General features: G+C 40.1%; 1 protein-coding gene across 9 annotated transcripts in view; it reads left to right on the top strand.

Moving 5' to 3' along the window:
• The window catches only part of Cdk14 (cyclin-dependent kinase 14), a 582117-nt gene that overhangs the window by 477355 nt on the left and 83674 nt on the right, over positions 1–21088 (top strand).

Raw genomic sequence — 21088 nt, forward strand, 5'->3', positions numbered from 1 at the left:
ACGCCCCCTCCCTCTCCTCCTTTTCCCTGTCTTACTCTTATAAGGTTCACCTCCATGAACCTTACACATGTGCATGTTCCCACGGCCTGCAGAGGGCAGCATGCCCTGATGAAACAAACAACCAGACACTCCAGGGCAGCTGGTTAACTCTGTAAAACATGAGGTAAATAGCTATTTTTCCCCATCTAGCAAAATGGTTAGAATTTCTCCAGTATAGAACTTAGATATCTGTTTGTTTGCCCTTGTCAATAAATTAGGTGTCAGTGGATAATGGCTTTAGGAATGGGCTTAGGTACTTTGGAGGCTACTTAATTAAGGGTCACACCAGGTCTTAATGTTCTGCCTCCAAGTAGGACCAAGCACATCATTTTGTTTACAAGTAGCAAGGGTACAAATAGGATTGTCTTGTTTGTTTGTTTTCACTCTGACTAAAGTTTACAGCTGGGATTTTGTGTCTAGTCACACAATATTGGTTTTTCTATGCTAAGACTCCCACCTTCCTTTCTTTGAGGTTGTAACCACCAAAAGAAACCTTCTGACTCTTAAGCAAATGAGAAAGGGTTCCCTGCTTTGTGGACTTTAGCCTTAAGCAGAGCCTCTTCCTTTGTCTCCACATCTCTAGGGTGAGTCCATGACCTAGGGCTATATTTTCTGCTACAAAACACATTCTTTGTTTTCTTAACCCAGAGTCCACTGTTTATTTAAAGAACCAGTGTGTGACAGTGCTGAAACCACCCAGTTCCTTTGAGGATAGTTAAAAATTTCTAGAAGCATTGAAAGAACTAGTGTGGATCTGTGGTCCAATGCGCAGTGGGTAAAGATCCTGTGTATCTCCACTGTCATACCTAGCCATTGCCACTGGATAATTTAAAATGTGGCTGCTGCCTTTGATCTGAGAATTCTGTGAGATTTGATGAGATTTGTGACTACTACATTGGCTACATAGTTGGCCACAACATAACGTCCGAATAGCTCATAGCAAGACTTTAGCAGGATATATTAAGGTGGTGGATTAAGTTTTTCAGTTACGAAAGGACTGTCCAGGTTTTTATTTTCACACTTACTAACGTCTCGTGTGTAGCTGCAGACTTAAATCCAAATCCTGACTCTGTCCCAGGATTTAGTTTCTCTCGGAACATCTGAGAGATTTTCATATTTCAAATTCTTCAATTTTGTTGTCTATCGGATGTCTTTCTCCTGAGTGTCTGGAATGGAGCTTCAGAGCACGTACTCTGGCCACACTGACCCTGTGGTTGCCAGCCAATTTGACATCTAAGCTTCATCACGTAGACGTGTCGAGATTTCCAAAGATAAACACATAACTTAGAGAGGGTGGCAAAATGTGCATAGAAGCTTGGCACACATGATTTCATAACTTTGTTGTGTGTTTACAGGCGAAACAGCTGTCTATACGTAACTAATGATACAGTGACTATACATAAGTCCTGTTTGTATATGATTCTGACATAATCTCAATGTCTGCTGGAAATTTTCTTGTGAGTTCCTGGGTAATCTCACAACATTTTCTTTTCTCCCATTTTAAAACACTGCCGTACCTTTACCGAAGAGCTGAAAGCACACATCTTCAGTTGTCTGCACTGTGCTGATACTATTGGCTTGAAGACACAGATAGACCTTTAAAGCTATGGCCTATGGCATGCCACCTTCTCCTGCCTCCTGTGAAAGATATGCCTGAAAGGTTGGGCCTGCCTTCAAACACTGCCTCAGCTTCTTCTTTGCTCCCCATGTAACCATTTTTGTAGGCCTGGTGCCCTCAGTTTTACAGCCTCCTCTACACGGGAGGTGTGCAAGATTTGGCTGGTAGTGAGAATCTTGTTTAGTAAAACCCAAACATCCCCTTACACAAGACATGGCCGACTGAGTAAGGTAAGGGGGCCATGCGTAGTTTTGTAGTACTGGCCTTTCAGACAACCTTCCCCATGCAAAGCCAGATACCCGCAGTTTAAAGATTGGTAGGTTTTCTGTTCATAAACGTCAAAGTTGTCTGCAGAAAAATCGTCCTGTATAAGTCTCTGTGATGCAGCAGCCACTTCTGTGTGGTCAGCAGTTTAGGCAACTTTATATTAATAATGCAGTCAGATGAAGGTTCATAAGGGGAAAAAAACTTAATAGACAAAGATTGGAAACTAGCAAGACACAGGTACCAATTCGCCATGCTTCTTCGTAGAGTAAGGTTAGAATAGGTATGTTGCCAAAATGTATGCCCTGAATTATGCAGTCTCCTGTTCATGCCTATTCTCCCCTGGTAGGATTTTTATTGTTCTAAGAGTGGCTTTTTTTCAAGCATTTCTACACAGAATATTTAACTCTTTTTTTATTGTTTGAGAATTACATGTGTGTACATAATGTGTTCTGATGAAATCTGTTCCCTGCCGCCAATTTCGCCGTGTCCCATCACTTTTCTCTCTCAATTCTGTGATCTTGTGTCTGCTAATGACAAATGTGTCTTATATACATCTATTCCTGATCTTAGTCCTCCTAATTTTGTTGTTTTTAATTTGTATTGCATGTGTGTGTGTGTGTGTGTGTGTGTGTGTGTGTGTGTGTGTGTGTGTGCTCATGCACATACTAGGGCATGCATGCCGAAGTCAGAAAATAACTGGTGGGAACTCATTTTCTTGGTACATCTAAGTCGTGGGGATGGAGCTCAGGTCACCAGCCTTGGTGGCAGGCAACTTTATCTGCTGAGCTACCTTTCTAGTCCTCTGGATCTTTACTGACATCTGGGAGTTGCTTTGTGACTTTTTTTTTAAATCTACATTTTATTGTTATAAGAGTCAGTGAGTTGGCTCTTACCAAACTGTTTCTGGGGAACTACTGTGGTTTAACAGAAGTACTATGGCTCCGAAGTACCCTTCTTACACTGTTAGAAGAGCCAATTGAGTTTCTACATTTGTAAATACAGTGGAGGTGGAGAAGCACCTCCTATAGCACTGAGACCAACACTGCCTTGGTTGGTGATGGGGGTGGCAGTGCCCCATGTAGCCGTACCTTGCAGCACAAGGCATGCCTTGTCTGCAGCAGCTCACTTCATTCTGAAAACAACTTTCAAATGTTTTCCTCATAGACATATCCCAAGCTCCTTTTATGAATTTTATTTTTGCCTTCAATTATTTTATAGCCTCAAGAACATATGTCTAATGAATTTTCTCATTTACCCTGTTTGATGTGGCAGGGCTAAGACACATAAGATCTTACTGTGGGTTTAGAATATAAGACAGTGTATTCTCAGTGGCCAGAATATAAGATTTTAATGGAGTGGCCTTTTTAAAGAAATCGTACTTTTTAATACTTACCTGGCCAGGGAGGTAGTTTCCCAGGGTGAGGCTTATCCATTGCACCTTGAACGTTCTCCACATTCTGAAATCCCAACTGCAAAACTTGTGGTAGTCGGGAACTGAGTACTATTTTCCTCCAGTGAGCAGAAGGAAATTTCTTTGTTTTCCATGCTTTCCATTGAACTACATTTTTTTTTTTTAATTAGCTCCATTGCCGGGATTATAGTTCTTCCTAAAAAAAAATCACCAATCCTAGGGAGATGATAGAGAAGGACACCCATTTGGTTACTGTATGTGGCCCTACTGTGTGTGTGTGTGTGTGTGTGTGTGTGTGTGTGTGTGTGTCCCTACTGTGTGTGTGTCCCTAGGAAGTAGTAAATAACACAGAAAACAACAAGGAAGCACATTGGCGGCTGTGACTGTATCATGGCACGTTTAGTTCAGTGTAGTTATCACTGTCTGTGTGGCCTTGAGAATGTTCAGCAAGGTTCCCTCCCTCCTAGATGTGACCTTCTAGAGCAGTGGTGTTCAACCTGTGGGCCAAAATCCCATGGGGCTCGCATATCAGGTATCACCCATGTCAGACACTTACATTACGATTCATAACAGTAGCAAAATTACAGTTATGAAATAGCAATGGAAATACTTTGATGGCTGGTGGGAGTCACCCTAATATGAGGCACTGTAGTAAAGGTTAGCAAGAAGGTTGAGAACCCCTGATCAAGGTAACAGTAATAAAATAAGGTGCTTTCAGAGAGCAATTCACATATGAGGTCAAACACACAGACAGTGTAATTAAATGGAAGCCCATGTGTTGGCTGCCTTATGAAGGCACCAGTAACAGAGCCTCGATGTATATTGGTTGGAGGAAAGGGTGACGACCACAGTAAGGGAAGGGACATGACAGGAGGACGGCGCTCAGCAGACACAGAGACAAGGCAGGGATTGGCCTTGGGGATTTCGGTTAATCATCAGGAAGTCTGCTAAGCTTTTGTTTAGTAATGTTTTCTGTAATGTTTCTCTTAAGGAAATAACTAAGAGTGCTGGCCTGAGATTCTCAGGACTGTCTTGTAGATCAACATTTTATAAAAGACATGGCCCTGAACTGCTAGGATTGCTCATTGGGTAAAGGTGTCTGTGGCCAAGGTTCATCCTGGAACCCACACAGTGGAAGGAGACAGCTGACTCTTAAAAGTTGTTTGCTGACCCTTTCATACCAAGTAAATAAATAACTACACAAAAAGTACTTTTAAAGACTCCACACTAACCTAACCAAGATTAAAGGGGATAGAAACATAAGGTTTAACATGCCATGACTTATGAGCCCAGTCAAATACTATTCAGCATGGTTAGAATACTATGTATAAAAAGACAATGGCAATTTGTCTTAAAGTTTCTAAAAATGACCAAAATAAGAAATGTTATGCACACTCACAGTACTATTATAATGTTTTTGAGCTATGACTAAAATGTAACTTACAGGATGAAGATAGGTGGTAGGATTTTGAGGGATTTAGTTTATAACTTGTAAAAATTATTTTTATTTTTGTCATTCATAAGGGCAGTATCTTTTTAAACTACCATAGTAGTTTGTTCAGGCAGATGATATGGTTTGTGAAATAAATATTAGAAATGGTTCATTGATAGTGTGACTTTACTACTATTGATTTGGACATTTACAGATGGTCCATGTGGCAACTTTAGGAGCTATGTACACACACACACACACACACACACACACACACACACACACACACACACACACGGGGCGGGAATAAACAAAGACAGAGAAAAAGAGAATATATTTGGTCATAATTAACAACAGCCACAGATCTTCCACAACTTTCATGGTGGCTCCTAGCAAACCCACAGATCTCCTGATTTTCTCACCTACCACTGTCTCCCCACATCATACTGTGACCAGTAGTGTTTAGTGGAAGATGACTGAATATTGATTCTAACCTCAGGCTATAAAGAATTGTTTCTCCCTGGGGTTCTACCTCTTTTCTGGAGGATCCAGTTGCTATGTCACAGGACCAGACCTGCAGAGATGCCTCATAGGGACAAAGCTTTCTGCCAAATTATGTTTCAGTTTTGGAGAGTTGGTAATACTTGTGACATTGTTAAATAATATTGGGTGGCAATGGGGGAAGTTTACAGCAGGCGAGTGTCAGAAGGGCACAGGTCCTCAGAGGGACACTATTTGTGGATATCTGCACACTTGTGGCTGGAAGTTTTTTCTTTTCTAGATAGGAAGTAGAAGGCAATGAATAAAACCTACCTGTGGACTTGAGTCTAACCTCCAGTCGTTTAAGAAAAGATGTTAAAATTGAGATTGTGGAAACACGAAAAATACATAGTTGTTTTAAAACACAAAGAACTAAAATTATCTGTGTGTTCTGACCTCACAGAAGTCAATATCTCTAACCAATAAAAAAATTATCCCTTGGTTAAGATTGATAAGGGATCTTTGCTTTCTTTTATAAGCTTCAGCATTTTCTAAATGTTTTAGTGACCAGACATTTTATATTACTATAGACAATTTATATGCTAAAATGTCAGAAACTCCTTTGGATGGTATAGAGAGTAAGCAGCAGCCTTTGAGCTGCAGCATGCTCTCTCTGTGCCTGATGCTGAGGTGTGACCAGACTTTCTCTGTAAACCTCAGCCCCTCATCTGCAAAGTAAAGTAATGGCGACCATGGCGGGACTGCAAAGGTGTAGGATAAGATAAATGTGAAAGGTCTCTAGCACATGGGAAATGCTTCATAAACATTCCCTACAATCTGTCTTCCCATAGTATAGAATGCAACAAGGGTTCCATCCTGTACCTGGTCGTGTGTTCTGTGATAGTGTGGTGAGAACCGACAGTTACACAGGTACAAAGTACACTCTCTACAGTTAGAGGTCACTGTTCTCAGAAAGTTGGATAGTAGAATTCTTGTGGGAACAATGCATCATTTTAAAAAATATTTAATTTTATTTATTCTTATTTTTGTATTTTCTTAGTGTGTTTGCAGCATGCATATGCACACACATACACATACGCATATGCACAAGTACATGCAGAGGCAAGAAGAGGGCATCAGATTCCCCAGAGCTTGAATTACAGGAGGTTTTAAGTCATCTATTGTAGATTCTTGGACCAGGAACTCAGAGTCTCTGGAAGAGCAGGGAGCATAGCTCTCAAAGAGAGGTAACCTGAGCCTTCAGCCTCTCAGGAAGCACGATGTTTCAAAGTAGATTTTTCTTCCTCCCTCTCTCTTTCTTAAAGCATAAGGCCCTTGCGGGAAACAGTCTTAAAACAAATATTTTTTAGATATAAATGTAGTTCCTCCTTATTATAGAAGACTGTCAACTACTTTCAAAATCTACAGGCAGTGTCGTAAGATGATGAACCTGAAATCTGCATTTCCCAGCAAATAAATTATAACCTGACGTTTTTTTCTTTTAAATGGCACCTGTGTTTTTTTGTGATGTTCTCCATTCCTACCCTTTTAATGCCTTCATCAAACAAGGTGACATTTTTTAAGGGGTAGAGACACTGTCTTCTGTGTCACCATAAAATACCAATGTGTCTTCTCCTTAAAGGTTTTTAATTCTGTAGGTTTCTTACTGTCTTGGGCCATGTTGGGTTTGCAAGGGATTAAACATGGAGAGTTCAGTCAGATGCTAATTATGCTAATTACTCTCTGTCTCTCCTCTTGTTATCGTACTCCAAGATTCACCAACGCTGATATAAATGTACTATGCCTACTTCAAGGGTGATTAGAGAGTGTTTTTCCTTCTCTTTGGGTGAAATACTATCCCACAAAAGGGTGCCTTTCAGGAGCTGTTATGAGCCCTGTTTACAGTGTAAGGCCATGCTACTCCATTCTGGTGAGGCCGGTTTCTGCCTTCAGAAATTTCCTCTGCTGGTGAGGTTTGTGACTTCCAGAACTTCAGAAGTAGCAACCATTGCTGTGCACTCTGTACCTCAAGCAGATGCTCCGCTAAGTCACACTGTTTCCGCAAGCCTCTTACGGTGAACATCTTCCTGCTGACCACGTCATTTGCGCTAAATATTTATAGCTGTTCTATCTGAAAGAGGAGCCATTTCTAAAGTTCAACACGGATTGATTTTTTTTTTCATAAATGAAGATTTAGGGTTGAATTCTCAGTTCTATCTCTTATCATAAAATATAAGAATTACCCACTTCAGATGAAATAGTGCTTTAATCCACCACTTGAATTTACACACACACACACACACACACAAAACCTGACTAATCTTGTATAAATACCCAGCACATCATATTGTTTAACATGCACTGGCAATTTAATTTTCTTTAAGAACTCATGAGCCAGGTAAAATAATAAGACATCTATAAGCCACGGGTGGGAGCAAGTTAAAGGTAAGGAAATGTCAGTCCTCTTCGTAACTCTGTGAAGTAGGAGAAGCCCAGTAGTCAGTCCTACACTCATCTGTTTCCAAATGATAGAAGGGTTGTGAGTTCCGTGCCACCCTTGAGGTGACAGGAGAATTCCACCTGGGGTCGGGCCATAATGGTCCACTGTTCAGGTCTCCATGTAGAGGTGGTGGGTGAATGACTCTAAGGAAAAAACATTGTCCAAAAGACAGTATTCTAATATATATGTAAGTGCACAGAGGCTGAGACAGCCTCACAAGACCCACACAAGTCCAAACCACACAAAATCCCAGAGGGAGGAAATGAAGGAAGGAACACAAAGCCCCACCAGGCATCACCAGGTAGACAGTATCTAAGACATATTGGGGACAGCACAGAATATGATCATAATGTACTGTTTGGGAAAAAAATAATAATAAAGGACTAGAAATTTGGAAGCCAGTCCTAAGGCATATAGGCCTTTGATTTTGATCATCTTTTATGCTAACTTCTAAGTTTGGAATTTTCATTTAAGTATTCTGCAAGTTTTAGATTTCTGATTGTAGGGTCACTTATATTATATATATATATATTTTTTTTAAATCTTTGTTTTTCTTTCATGTTCTCCAGTCACAGGATTCAAAACATCTTTTAGTGCTTCTGCTGTTAACTACATTGTTAAAATACTTAATAAAAATTATAGGACCACACAGCAATTGGCCCTAAATCTCGGACCCTCTTCTAAAACATAACTTGACACAAGTATACTATCTGAGAGACCTGTGTTGTCTTATGAAAAAATATTAGTGCTTGGTAGGCTTTAACAAATGAAAGTATAACTTAAGACATTATTTTGGCATTATACATATAAAGTTATATACTAAGTGTATTTAAGTACTTTATATTATACAACATATATATATATATATATATATATATATATATATATATATATACCTGTATGTGGTATATATTATGCATATGTATTATCTATAAAATACACACTATATATTATATTTATGTATTATATATAATATTAAATAAAACTTCACAACTCAGTGAAGGCACTTCCCCTTGCATTGGAGAATTGGACAAGAAATTAAAATGGATTCCCTACAAAATCCATGCAAGAAAGTAGTTAGTAGGTAACTATCATAAGTGGATGGAGCAATGTGATCAACTTTTGTGGTAAAAATAACTGTAAATACAGAAAGGAACTTACTTAAAATAATATGACATGAAGCTCACAATTTTCACCATGAATATTTACTTTAGCATTGAGTACATCAGTGGCTTTCTGAAATGTGACTGTGAGAATAGTTCTATGCTTGTTCTTGGGAAAGAATAGTATTATTATGTCGTAGGATCACCGATTTTCAATTCTGTCGTGAACTTAAGCATTTGAAGACCCCTGCCTTTTCCTCCAGGGAAAAAAGTCAAGATTATACATTTTGGAGTAAAGTTAATATTTTCCTTTGTCCAGCCCACTGTTCAGCAATTTAACATAGTTTTAGGAATGCTAGCTCAAGTATTTTAGGAAGTTTTGATTCACGCAGACCCTACTAGGGAACTTCAGCACTTCTTCACTTCCTCCAGGTAGAGCAGACTTCAAGAGCCACCGTGTGCCAAGTGTGGGCCACATCTGGAACTTATGCCCAGAATTTGAATTTACCTAGCTTTGGGGATTATTTGTCTGGTCCGTGTTAATAAAAGATTCTTCCTGTTTTTAGACTGACTTTCCGTTATTGAATGTATGGCAATGACAGTATTCACATTAGGGAAAGAATATCTCTGAAGCAATGAAAATCATAATTAAAGGAAAAGAGAAATGTAGGGAAATGTGTCTTTAAGAACTTAATATTTGCTTATCTCTGTTTTTATTTTTATTTCTTCCTTCTCACCCTCATTCCTTTTATTTCCCTTTCTTTCTTTCTTTCTTTCTTTCTTTCTCTCCTTCCTTCCTTCTTTCCTTCTTTCTTTCCTTCTTTCTCTATCCCTTCCTTTCCTTTACGACACACTGTGTTTTAAGTAAGATTGCTTACATGAGTTGGGGATAGGGGTGTGTCTGCAGAGCATAGACTCCACCCACTCTCCTGCCCCTGCAACCATAACCATTAACCATAAGGGCTCATCCATGAAAGAACATTGAATGGCCCCACCTTGTGAGGCTGTCCTTGCAGGTAGCAGTGAGTTCATGAGGTCAATGGTCATGTCATGTATGGAAAGCAATGTTGCACAGCACTTCCCCGTGAACCTGTCTGATTTGAATAATTCTTTGATCATCTGAGTCAATAAAATGATATTGGTAAGAAACAGCTTATGGATGACAGAGCTTCCTGCAAATAGCCTTATCACTGTGGACATTCATAGTAAAGAGAATTAGTCTTGATAGGGGCAAGTGTTTGTAAAGGAGATTGCCATTAGGATCAATGAGGGAGACTCAAATGGTTTTCTATGCACTAAAACCTAACTTATTGATGGAAACTATTATGTCAAGGTTTCTCATTTACCTTTATGGGAGGAATCTTACCATATTTTGCTAAAAGCAGAGAATCAGAAAAGGACTGTGCTCTCTATGATGAACATCCCTGTGTCTTTGCTATTTTCTAAAACTAAGACCCTTTCTGAGAACCAGGAGACGTAGGAAGATGGTTCGCTCTAACAGAAGCCCTGATAAGAAGCAGCTTTGCTTCTGGTATGCAGACAGAATGGAGAGCTACATCCACAGTCTGGTGTTGTCAAGAGCAGAGATTGATCCCTACGGTCGGTGTGTGGCCACTTCATAAATCACGGATGCAGTTTTAAGAGGTCGATATTAAACCCAGTGGCCACCACCGCATCTGCCGCATCAGCCTGCATGCTGCCAATTGGAAGGACCCGGGCACTGTAACATCGCTCTGGGGAGAGTGTGTAGTATGCTCCTTGAGAGGATACAGCCCTTCCCATTACTCCAGGTAGTTATGCAATGTATGAAAGGAAGCATGGTAAATGTGACTGTGCTTCAGACAAAGGCTCATAGTTTACAGACTTCCATCCCAAAACTGTGAAATTCAAGTGAGGAATATTCTAGGACTTTCTGTTCTGCTCCATGCCACCTCAAGCTTCTGTATGAAGGTAGGTCCTTCACCGGATGCTACAGTTAGTACGTTGTGCCGAGTCTAACTCTTCCCACTCTATCCAGCTCACATGAAAGAAGCATCCAAAGATCCCAGTGAGGATTTATATATTACATGTATCTATTACATCAATAATTATAAATTAGTGTCTTATACTAGACTACCACACATAGTTACAAGTAACATCATATATTGCGATATATTACACATATTTGCAAGTCAACTCTAGAGAACAAAATGGACCTTAGTCATCCTTAGTCATTCTGTAAGCAGATCTATCATAAGCTTTGGAGGAAAGACTCTTTCAGAAGCACAGAAGGCAAAAGCGAAAACATTCATTTCTGCTTTATAAGATGGACTAAAAAAACCAAACAACAATAACAACAACAAAACAAAAACTGACCTCAGTCAGTTGGAAAAGTAAAGAAAGAAGGAAAAATAACATTCCTCCAGGGATGTTTATTTTGAAGAAGTCTTTAAAGAACCAGGACCTGAGCACAGAACTTTGGTGCTGGTGATGGCGGATTAAAAATGAATGTTCATTTTGGTTGTTTTTTAAAATATATCTTATGTATATGACTACACTGTTGCTGTCTTCAGACACACCAGAAGAGGGTATCCGACTCCATTATAGATGGTTATGAGCTATCATGCGATTGCTGGGAATTGAATTCGGGACCTTAATAGACAGTTCTCTAATCACTGAGCTACCTCTCCAGCCACCAAATATTTATTTTTTTAAAGTTCTTTTTTCTCAGATTAAGATGAACGTCTATAGATATAATCAGTCCAGATCAAACATCCCGGCATTCAGCAAGTTCATTGTCTCTCCTCTTTCCAGGAGCCCTGCACTGTAGGATGGGCCCGCTTCACCCAGCCATGAGCAGCTGCTTCCTCTTTTCTGTCTTTTTTTTTTTTTTTTATCCTTTCTCTCTTTTCAACCTTGGCGGTCTTCTTTAGTCTAATGGTGGGTTCTGGATTTGTCTTGCTCTGTCTTCCAAAAGGTGCAGTTTCTGCTTGCTTTGCAGCAGATGGGTGCAAAGGTGGATGGAGAGGAACAGAAGGCGCTCTCGGGTCTGTTCCTGGGAGGCAGAGGAATGGTGCAGGCTGCTCCTGGCAGACCCATGCTAAACCTACTGCCCTTACGTCTTAGTTACATCCTCCCCAGATTCAAGGTTATGCGGTGTTACCGCTGGAGCGAAGCCGTTTGTGCCACCCTCTCTGTCGTGTTTCTGAATCACAAAACGACCCCATGCAAAGCATAGAGAGTATGCTGCCTCCTATCGATGATCCATTTCATTACTAAGGCTGCATTTCATTACCCACGTTATCACCTTTTATGCTTAAAAAATTTCAAGGAAAGAGAGAATGAGGGTGGCAGGGTAAGTTAAGAGGAGCGCAGAGCATTCTCTATGGTGTAGACAGCAGAGTTGCAATATTTTCAATTTACTTGAAAGTTATTTCTCGTATAAGATTCTGTTCACACACACTTAAGCTCCAGATCTGCTTACATGCACTTAAGCTCCAAATTCCAGAGATTTTCCCCAAAGAATTTCAACAGACAGCAGTGTCTTTCTTTCTTTTTTTTTTTTTTAATGAAAATGTATTGGTCAGAGAGGTGTTCACTGGCGAAGGCTTTTGCAGCCTAGACTAATGACCTGAGTTTGACCCCTGGGGCCCACAGAATGGAAGGAGAGATCTGACTCCCATAGGTTGTATTCTGGCCACCAACAATGCTCTAAGGTTATCTTAGTACCCAACTATCCACCCTCCTGTTCCTTCATTAACCAGTCATTCAATCAACCAGCCAGCCAATCAATCAATGTTAAAAAGGAAAAGGAAGTGAACGTTTCCACACATGTGCTATGGGTTTCTCTGGCCCTTCATATACATAAGGAACCAAAAGGTTATATGGTGAAAGAACAAGCTGTATTAACTTCACATGGCCAATAAATCAATCTATTTATTGATCCTAAATAGAGGAGAGCTGAAAGAAGTAATTTAGAAAGAGGAGTTGGGGACTAGAGAGATGGCTCAATGGTTAAGAGCACTGCCTGCACGTCAATAGGTCCTGAGTTCAATTCCCAGCAACTATATGGTGACTCACAGCTATCTGTAATAGGATCCAATGCCTTCTTTTGGTGTGTCTGAAGACAGCTACAGTGGACTCATAAACAAACAAACAAATCTTTTCAAAAATGAGAGAGGAGGCAGGGGCACACAGAGATAGTAGTTTAATGATTATTACAGGGAAGGAGATATAAAAATTACATGGATGGTTTTGTACTGAATAATTAAATTGTGGGGAGCTTATATAGGTGTGTGTGTGTGTGTGTGTGTATGTGTGCGCGCGCGCATCACTTTACTAACACTAGAAATTACCTGCAATGCTACCTAAGGTACATCCTTTTAAATTCACAGGCAGGTCAAGAAGGGGAATCTCTGGTAGGATAGAGTGAAGGAAGGAAGGAGAACAGAGAAAAGAAGTTGCCATTTCCCGGAGTTATTGTCTAAAGTGAGAAACACTGCTGTAGAAAGACAGGGCACAGGGACTGAGTATTACACAGAATGAAGGAACTCAGGGCACAGGAGTGGGCTTCAGTAATATAGTTCAGCTTAATCTGTGGACTAGGTGTTTTTATTATTTAAAACAAAACAAACAAACCTGCTTCTAGAGAGGAGAAACTGCAAGAAAAATTTTTCATGCCATTTTTTTCCTCTGGAAAGAGATGAAAATGTCTCCCCTAAGATCTAAAGTTTGGCCTAAATTTACACAGCTTATTGGGGTTTCAAAAGCCAACAACAAGAATCTGTGAAATCCCTGGGTCTTGGGAGAGCACTGGGCTCTTGGGAAAAGTAAAAGGAAATCACCATGGAGAAACATTCTCAGTCCCCAGGTCCTCAGGAATCCTACAGGTGTGTGATTAGAGAGAATCTTTGGGGCTGAGAACAGCAGCACAAGGAATTCCATTAACCCCTCCTGACTCAAGACTTCAGTTATTGAAAATGGTCATTGGGATATGTTTCATAGATATTATATTTATAACATGCATATATATTAGATACATATACTATATACATCTGTATCCATATATACATATAATATACATACATACACTATAAATATCCATATACATATATACATATATAGATTATATACATGCACTATACATATACATATATAATATATAATACATATACAGATTATATACATACACTATACATATCTGTATCCATATAATACATATATGTGGATTATATACATACACTATACATATCCATATCTATATATACATATAATACATATACGGATTAGATACATACACTATACATATCTGTATCCATATATACATATAATACATATACGGATTAGGTACATACACTATACATATCTGTATCCATATATACATATAATACATATACGGATTAGATACATACACTATACATATCTGTATCCATATATACATATACAGATTATATACATATACATATATAGTATACATGTATAACATATATGATACATATGATTGATTATATGAATGAATAAATACTATATATTGGACACAGTAACCAGCAAGTCAGTCAGAGTGAAAAGTGGCTCTGAGGTGATTACCTATCGGAGGAAACAGGAGGCAGCAGATGAAAAGTATGGACAAGTGAATATACACGTTGCATACTTAGTGAGGAGGAGGGAGGATTCTGAAAGGGTTAACAAGGGGTTGGGGATTTAGCTCAGAGGTAGAGCGCTTGCCTAGCAAGCGCAAGGCCCTGGGTTCGGTCCCCAGCTCCGGAAAAAAAAAGAAAAAAAAAAACTGAAAGGGTTAACACCGGGGCATTTTTTTTTCTGGAGTTGATGGACATGAAATCCAGTGAATGAATGTGAAACACTCACCAAGCTTGTGAAATAAATAAATAGTAAATAAGTGAATAATAAAGAAAGAAAGCAACCTTGAGATTTTTATGAAGGCAGCAAAGCATGTCTGAAACAGGAGGAGGGAAGTGACCTGATAAACTAGCAAGCACTGGTAAGGCGACAGCACAGCGACACCAGCAGCAGCAAGAATAATAGCATTTAATGCGCATCTTTTGAAGAAAGTAAATTAAAGCAAATATTAGACAATTACATAAAAGATGAGACGTGTGTCATTAGAATTACTGCATTCTAGTGGGTTTTTTTTCTTCAATTATTTCGTAGGCTAATTATTTTTGTCAATTATTTTGTATCCTAAACCTTAATTTTTAGTCACATTTAAGTGCTCGGAGCTAAGGAATAGTGGAGTTTCTTGTTGCCGGAAAAGGCCAGCCTTTTCCCGGAGCTTTCCCATTTGTTAGCTATAGTTTGAGTGGTGCTGTGGCTTTTGGTCACATGTTTGGGAATTGTCTAAAGGGCAATGGAGATTATTGCCAGTCACAGCGTGACTCCTCTGTAGAAAAGGGCCCTACAGAAACCAGTGACTACCCCACCAGGAAGCAAGCACTTAGAGATAGGCTAAGGCATGCGAGGTGGAATTAAAATAGGAACAGTATTTACAAGAGTTCTGGCCTAAGTGGGTGAACCTGGTAGAACTTGCTTTCTGTTGTCTCATTCCTGGATGAATGTATCAAGGACACCACAAGAAAACCAACAGGATCAACTAACCTGGGCTCATAGGGGCTCACAGAGATGGAGCCAACAACCAGGGAGCCTCCATGGGTCTGACCTAGGCCCTCTCCATATATGTAATGGTTGTGCAGCTTGGGGGTTCTTGTGGGACTCCTATCAGTGGGAGGGGGCCTGAGGAGGATTGGATCTGGGGGAGAGGGGAAGCGGGTCCTGAGACTGGGGGAGGGGGCTAGGAGGGGAGGAGGGAGGGGAAACTGCAGTCAGGATGAGAAAATAATTTTTAAAAAAAAAATCACTCCTGCCGTCGGAATGTTCCCTTCCTGTTTCTCCAACTTAACAGGCGCTGAGGATTTGTTACATTAAAACTTCTTTACATTACATGTGCATACTGCATTCAGACTCCTTTCCAAAGTGTCCCTTCCCCTTGAGTTTCCTTCGAGCGACAAGCCCCAGCTTGTAATGTCATACACAGGGCAACCCTGTGTATGGTCAATTGTTAGGTCAATGTGGCTTTAAATAAACCTACAGAAAACTGAGGAAAGCCTGGCACTACCATAGTATAGAGCACGTGAAGCAAGAGCTAAGACTAAGGCTGCTTCCTTAGCGCAAAGGTGCCCCAGTTCAGGTCTCGCCACCACTGATCAGACTGGTGATGGCAGGCTGTGTCTGGCCTTGCTGTCCAGAGCTGCAGGCCTCTGGAGGGTTCCACAGTTTGCTGCTCTATGGTTAACCAAAGGTGGAGTGACGTTCAGGATATCTAGGTGGAGTGGAGCTTACCATTTGCATTTGGAGAAGTACTGCCCTAAAGTGCAACTGTACACTTAGATACAGAAAAACAAAACAGTATGGGAGCCAGCAAAACTTATGGAGACAGTATCAAGTTCACCCGTGATGCCTTGTGAGTAAGCCCAGTGGAGCTCCTATAACCTGTTGCTATGCGGTGTTGGAATCCCAACTTAGCAAGTGAGTGTCCAGCCCAGCCGCTAAGATAATTCATTTGTGTCCGCAGTGCTGGTTACATTTTAGACTGTTCCCATGCCAAAATCCTGCCCCTTTGTGAGCCATTTAGAGAGATACGTGAATGATCACCGAGCAGAATCCTTACGTTTTTTTCATCATCCTTCGGAACTGAGGTCCTTGGAATCCAATCCTAGACCTGAAGTTACTCGACAGTGATCATTTCAAACACCGGCAGAAGAGTCTGCCTTGTCTGTCTGCCTTTTTGTTCTTGGTTCATGACTGCCATGTTTCAAACAGTGCACACCAAAGTTGTGTGGCCAGTGATTTTGTCTACTAAGGTCCAAGTCTTATGGTTTAATGTCTGCCTATAGATTTTATTTTGTGCTGTTATAAAAACCTCTAGGTCAAAGTTTCATGTTAATCCATATTGTATAGAAGCATACATTTTTAATATTTCAAGTTTAAAAGAAACCCTAAATTCATGTAATGTTTGCACTTTGGGGCACAGCTTGAACTAGAAAGGCTGAAGAAATACTTGGAGAGAGCTATTAAGTATTGTTAGCAAAATATAAGTGATTTTCCAGAAAGATAAGTTTCATTTTTTTTATTTTTTTATTCTCCATCTTTATTAAATTGAGTATTTCTTATTTACATTTCTTTTTTTTTCTTTTTTTCTTAATTAACTTGAGTATTTCTTATTTACATTTCAATTGTTATTCCCTTTCCCGGTTTCCGGGCCAACATCCCCCTAACCCCTCCCCCTCCCCTTCTATATGGTTGTTCCCCTCCCCATCCTCTCCCCATTACCCCCCTCCCTCCAACACTCACGTTCACTGGGGGTTCAGTCTTAGCAGGACCAAGGGCTTCCCCTTCCACTGGTGCTCTTACAAGGCTATTCATCTTTTTTTTTTTAAAGATAGGCATGCTCGGTGGTTATCTGCAAAAATTTTCTTTTAATTTTTTTGTTTTTTGAGGGGGTGTGTGTGTGTGTTTTAAAACAGAATTTCCAGGCTTGCCAAGCTAGTCTCCAACTCATAAGAGTTCTATCTACTTCTGCCTCCCTAGTCCTGGGATTATAGGTGTTGCCACCACACCCAGCTTGTCTTTAAAATGTAGCTCAGGCTGGAATTATAAAAAAATGTAGCTCAGTCTAGCCCAATACTCCTGCCTCCGTCTTTAATGTGGCCTACCCCGTGGGCATGTGCACCACAACCAGCAAGAATTCTTAATCATAAAAAAGTAAGTTCTGTGAAATATTTTTCATACCTAATAAAGTTCTTTACCAAATATTTTTGTGGCAAGTCTGCTTTCTTTTTTTCTTCTGTTCACAACCCACTTTGTAAAAAAAAAAAAAAAAAGAGAGAGAGATTCTGGTAGTGAATTAAGCACACATTTACTACTCTCTATGCCAGATGATCTGTGTAATTTAATAACTGCATAGTTTTAAATTTGTATAGCCAGTAAAATTATAATGTATATTGATGTTACTTTAAGAATAGATGTGTGATTATAATCCTATGGGAAATGTTTTTTAGTTTAGTTTTCATGATCTCTTGAAAGTTTTGAAAGATCTTAAACATCAAAAGAAATAATGGCACTCTTTTTAAAATTTTAGAAGAGTAGCCATGAGTACAGGGACAAGCACTTAAACATTTTATATAAGACAAAAACGGAAGTTAGAAGATATTGAATATTCAAATTCAATTTGAAAGAAGGTAGGAAAATAAAAAGGCACAGGACGATAAGATGGCAATGCACAATTACCCTGGCAGCAGCAGTTCAAAAAGTGAGAACAGACTGAACTTTCTTATTAAGTCACAGAATGCCTGAGTGCATGAAAATTAAACCCAGCTATGTAATATATACGGAAGAGAAGGCAGGTCACAAAAGGTGTCAGAGGAACACTAAACCAAAGGCACATGCAGGCATCAAATTAATGAGCGAGAAATGTGAACTTTAGCTTAGCATGTCTTACTAAACGTAGAAAAGACCATATGAGGATGAAAGTCCTACTTTATGTGGAAGGTATAACAGTTCTAGAATGTGATGCGTCTAAGCACCAGCCTTGCACAGCATAAAACACTCATGGGTTTCTATGGAAGATATGGCAAATATGCATCCTAACAGGAGATGGATAGCCACGTCATTATAGAGCTCTGATAAGGTAAACCGATGGTTTCAGATAAAACTGCTTCCCCATAGCATGGATATCTCACACAACTTAGGTGGACCCGGGAGAGTGGTTCTAGCAATGGCACTAAAAACGCACTGGGAAAAATTGGTACAAAGTTGGTTCTTTTCTTGAAGTACATGTGAGAAATATGTACAAAAGTAGTAACATATACAAATGAGAATTTTATTTATGAGTTAAACTATGTGCATAAACCTGATATCACAACTAAAAGTTTATTTCATAGACGTTATTAAAAGTTTAGTTAGTTTGGGTGGGAAGAATGAATAGAAGACGATTGTCTTCTATTGATGAATTCTCTGTTGTTGTAAAATTATATTTAAAATGTTGTCTTTTACCCTCACTAGATCTGGCACCACAGTGCCCCAAGATATCTGCTAAATATCTTGCCAGAAACACATCCCAACTCTGTGGTGACCCAGTCTCTCTAGCTACTGCACACTCTCTTACACTTAAATCACTACATAAAAGAACACACAATAACCTCTGATCCATTTGATAAGATATAATTACCCACCAAAACATACAAAGCCCTATACACATCCATCCCTTAAGTATATTCGTGGATTGGGGATTTAGCTTAGTGGTAGAGCGCTTGCCTAGAAAGCGCAAGGCCCTGGGTTCGGTCCCCAGCTCCGAAAAGAAAAAAAAGAAAGAATATTAATAACAACCTGTAAATACACAGAGTGGAATCTTAATGTCAGCCTCCATGTTCTCTTGGCTTCTCTTCCTTCCTGTTCTTCCAGTCCCCTCCAGTTCCTGTCTCCTCCTCCTCCCTCAAACTTTTCTCCTGCCCATCCTTCCTTCTCATCCAATGGCAGGCCTCATTCTATCTTGTATCTGCCTCACCTGTATGACATCACCCCACAGAGTTCCTTACATTTAGGTACATTTATATCCGAATGCAGTAACCTGCAAAGGCAGACCGTAAATACTGACGGTTCTTCAAAACAGTAAGCCATGTTTCAAGTGCTACACATAGTTCTTTGAAGTGGAGGGACTGCGGACACATGTGGTTCATCCATTTTGTTTCTTACACAGAAAATTAAGATCCGGAAAAAAATGTGTTAAGCCAGACATGGTAGTTCGTGTCTCATGTAACCCCAGCCCTTCAGGAAACTGAGGCAGGAGGATGACCATGAGTTCGAAACCCACCTTGACTAAGAGAAAGAAATGATATTCATTGCTCTGTACTCCTCATGCATACATGCCTATGGTCATGAATTGAGTGTTAGATACCAGATACCAGCATACCAAATACTGTAACCACGAGTTGGGGGGATTGGCAGCATTCTTTCCTCTTTAAATAAATGATATTCATTTAATGTATACAAAATTGTGTCAGGCCCCATACTCAGCTCTGATTCCAGTCTGGCTTGATTGCTCTGTTTTATCAAATTGATATAAAATTGATAGGAACTGGATGTTCGTTGTGTAATTTATAAACAGTACTGTCAATATAATTGTGCCTTTATTGGGGAGTCTATTTCAAACTTGACTTTTAGAACTGTTAATGGCGAGTTTGTAAGCAGGAGAGGTCTTGAAGCAGGAAGTTACAATGTTGTTGACCTAGACCCCTCCGTAAGGGAGAGAAGAAGGGCTTTGAAAACAACCCCTATTCCTGTGGGCAGACACCTCTCAGCCAGAGACACTTAAAGCCAGTCCATGGATCTGTCTGTAAATAAAAAACCAACAAATGAAACAAACATCCACTGTAGTTGTAGATCCATTCATGATGCCTTCTGATGGGAAGATGTAAAGAGGTCTCCTGGACGCATCTGGGTTCCGCTTTAGTGTCTCTGCCTGAGTGCGCCAACTCCTTTCCCCCTTCCACAACCCCCTCCTAGAAGCTCCACGTTCCCAGTGCAGAAAGGCTGGAGTGTGGAGCAGGCGGCTGAGGCTAATGGCATGTTCAACACCGTCAGGGCTTTTTTAGAATACTCATGGAACAGCTCGGCCCTGAGCCCCCGTCTGGCTGCCCCCTCTGAGAGTTGGTATAGTTAGCCCTGCTTGCAGGAGCACAGAGATGGATGGCTAAAAGCCCTTGGAGAACACGGATTGCTTCGGCGAGCATTCCACCGCCGTCCTCTACCTACTTTCTACACCACCAAATGGGGGTGGTTTCCTTGTTGGACTGTTAATAACTACTAGAATGGGGAAAGTGCCTGCCATATGTTCTACTCTCTCTAGAGGGAGTGCATCCGGGTTAGGTTAATTATCCATGCCTGATTGCTCCCACCGTCAGAATAGCTTCCATGAAGAGCAGAACTGGGAAGAACAAGCATGACTGCCTCCCGTTTGGAGAGCTCATACCACATCAAAGACTTTGCTTCTATCCCTCTCTCCCCTAATCTTGAGACACATACCCTCTATCTACTGTTGTTTTTAAAGGTCATCTTGAATCGATTCAGCCCCGTATCATTTAGGCATATCTGTCTGTTAACCTGGATGCTGGTATCAGAATGGCTGGCATTTGGCAGGACACTTGCTTCGGTAATTTTTCTTTTATTTAAGGCAAGAAAATATAAATTC

This window comes from Rattus norvegicus, chromosome 4, assembly GCF_021556685.1.
Source record: "Rattus norvegicus strain SHRSP/BbbUtx chromosome 4, alternate assembly SHRSP_T2T, whole genome shotgun sequence".
NCBI lineage: Eukaryota > Metazoa > Chordata > Mammalia > Rodentia > Muridae > Rattus > Rattus norvegicus.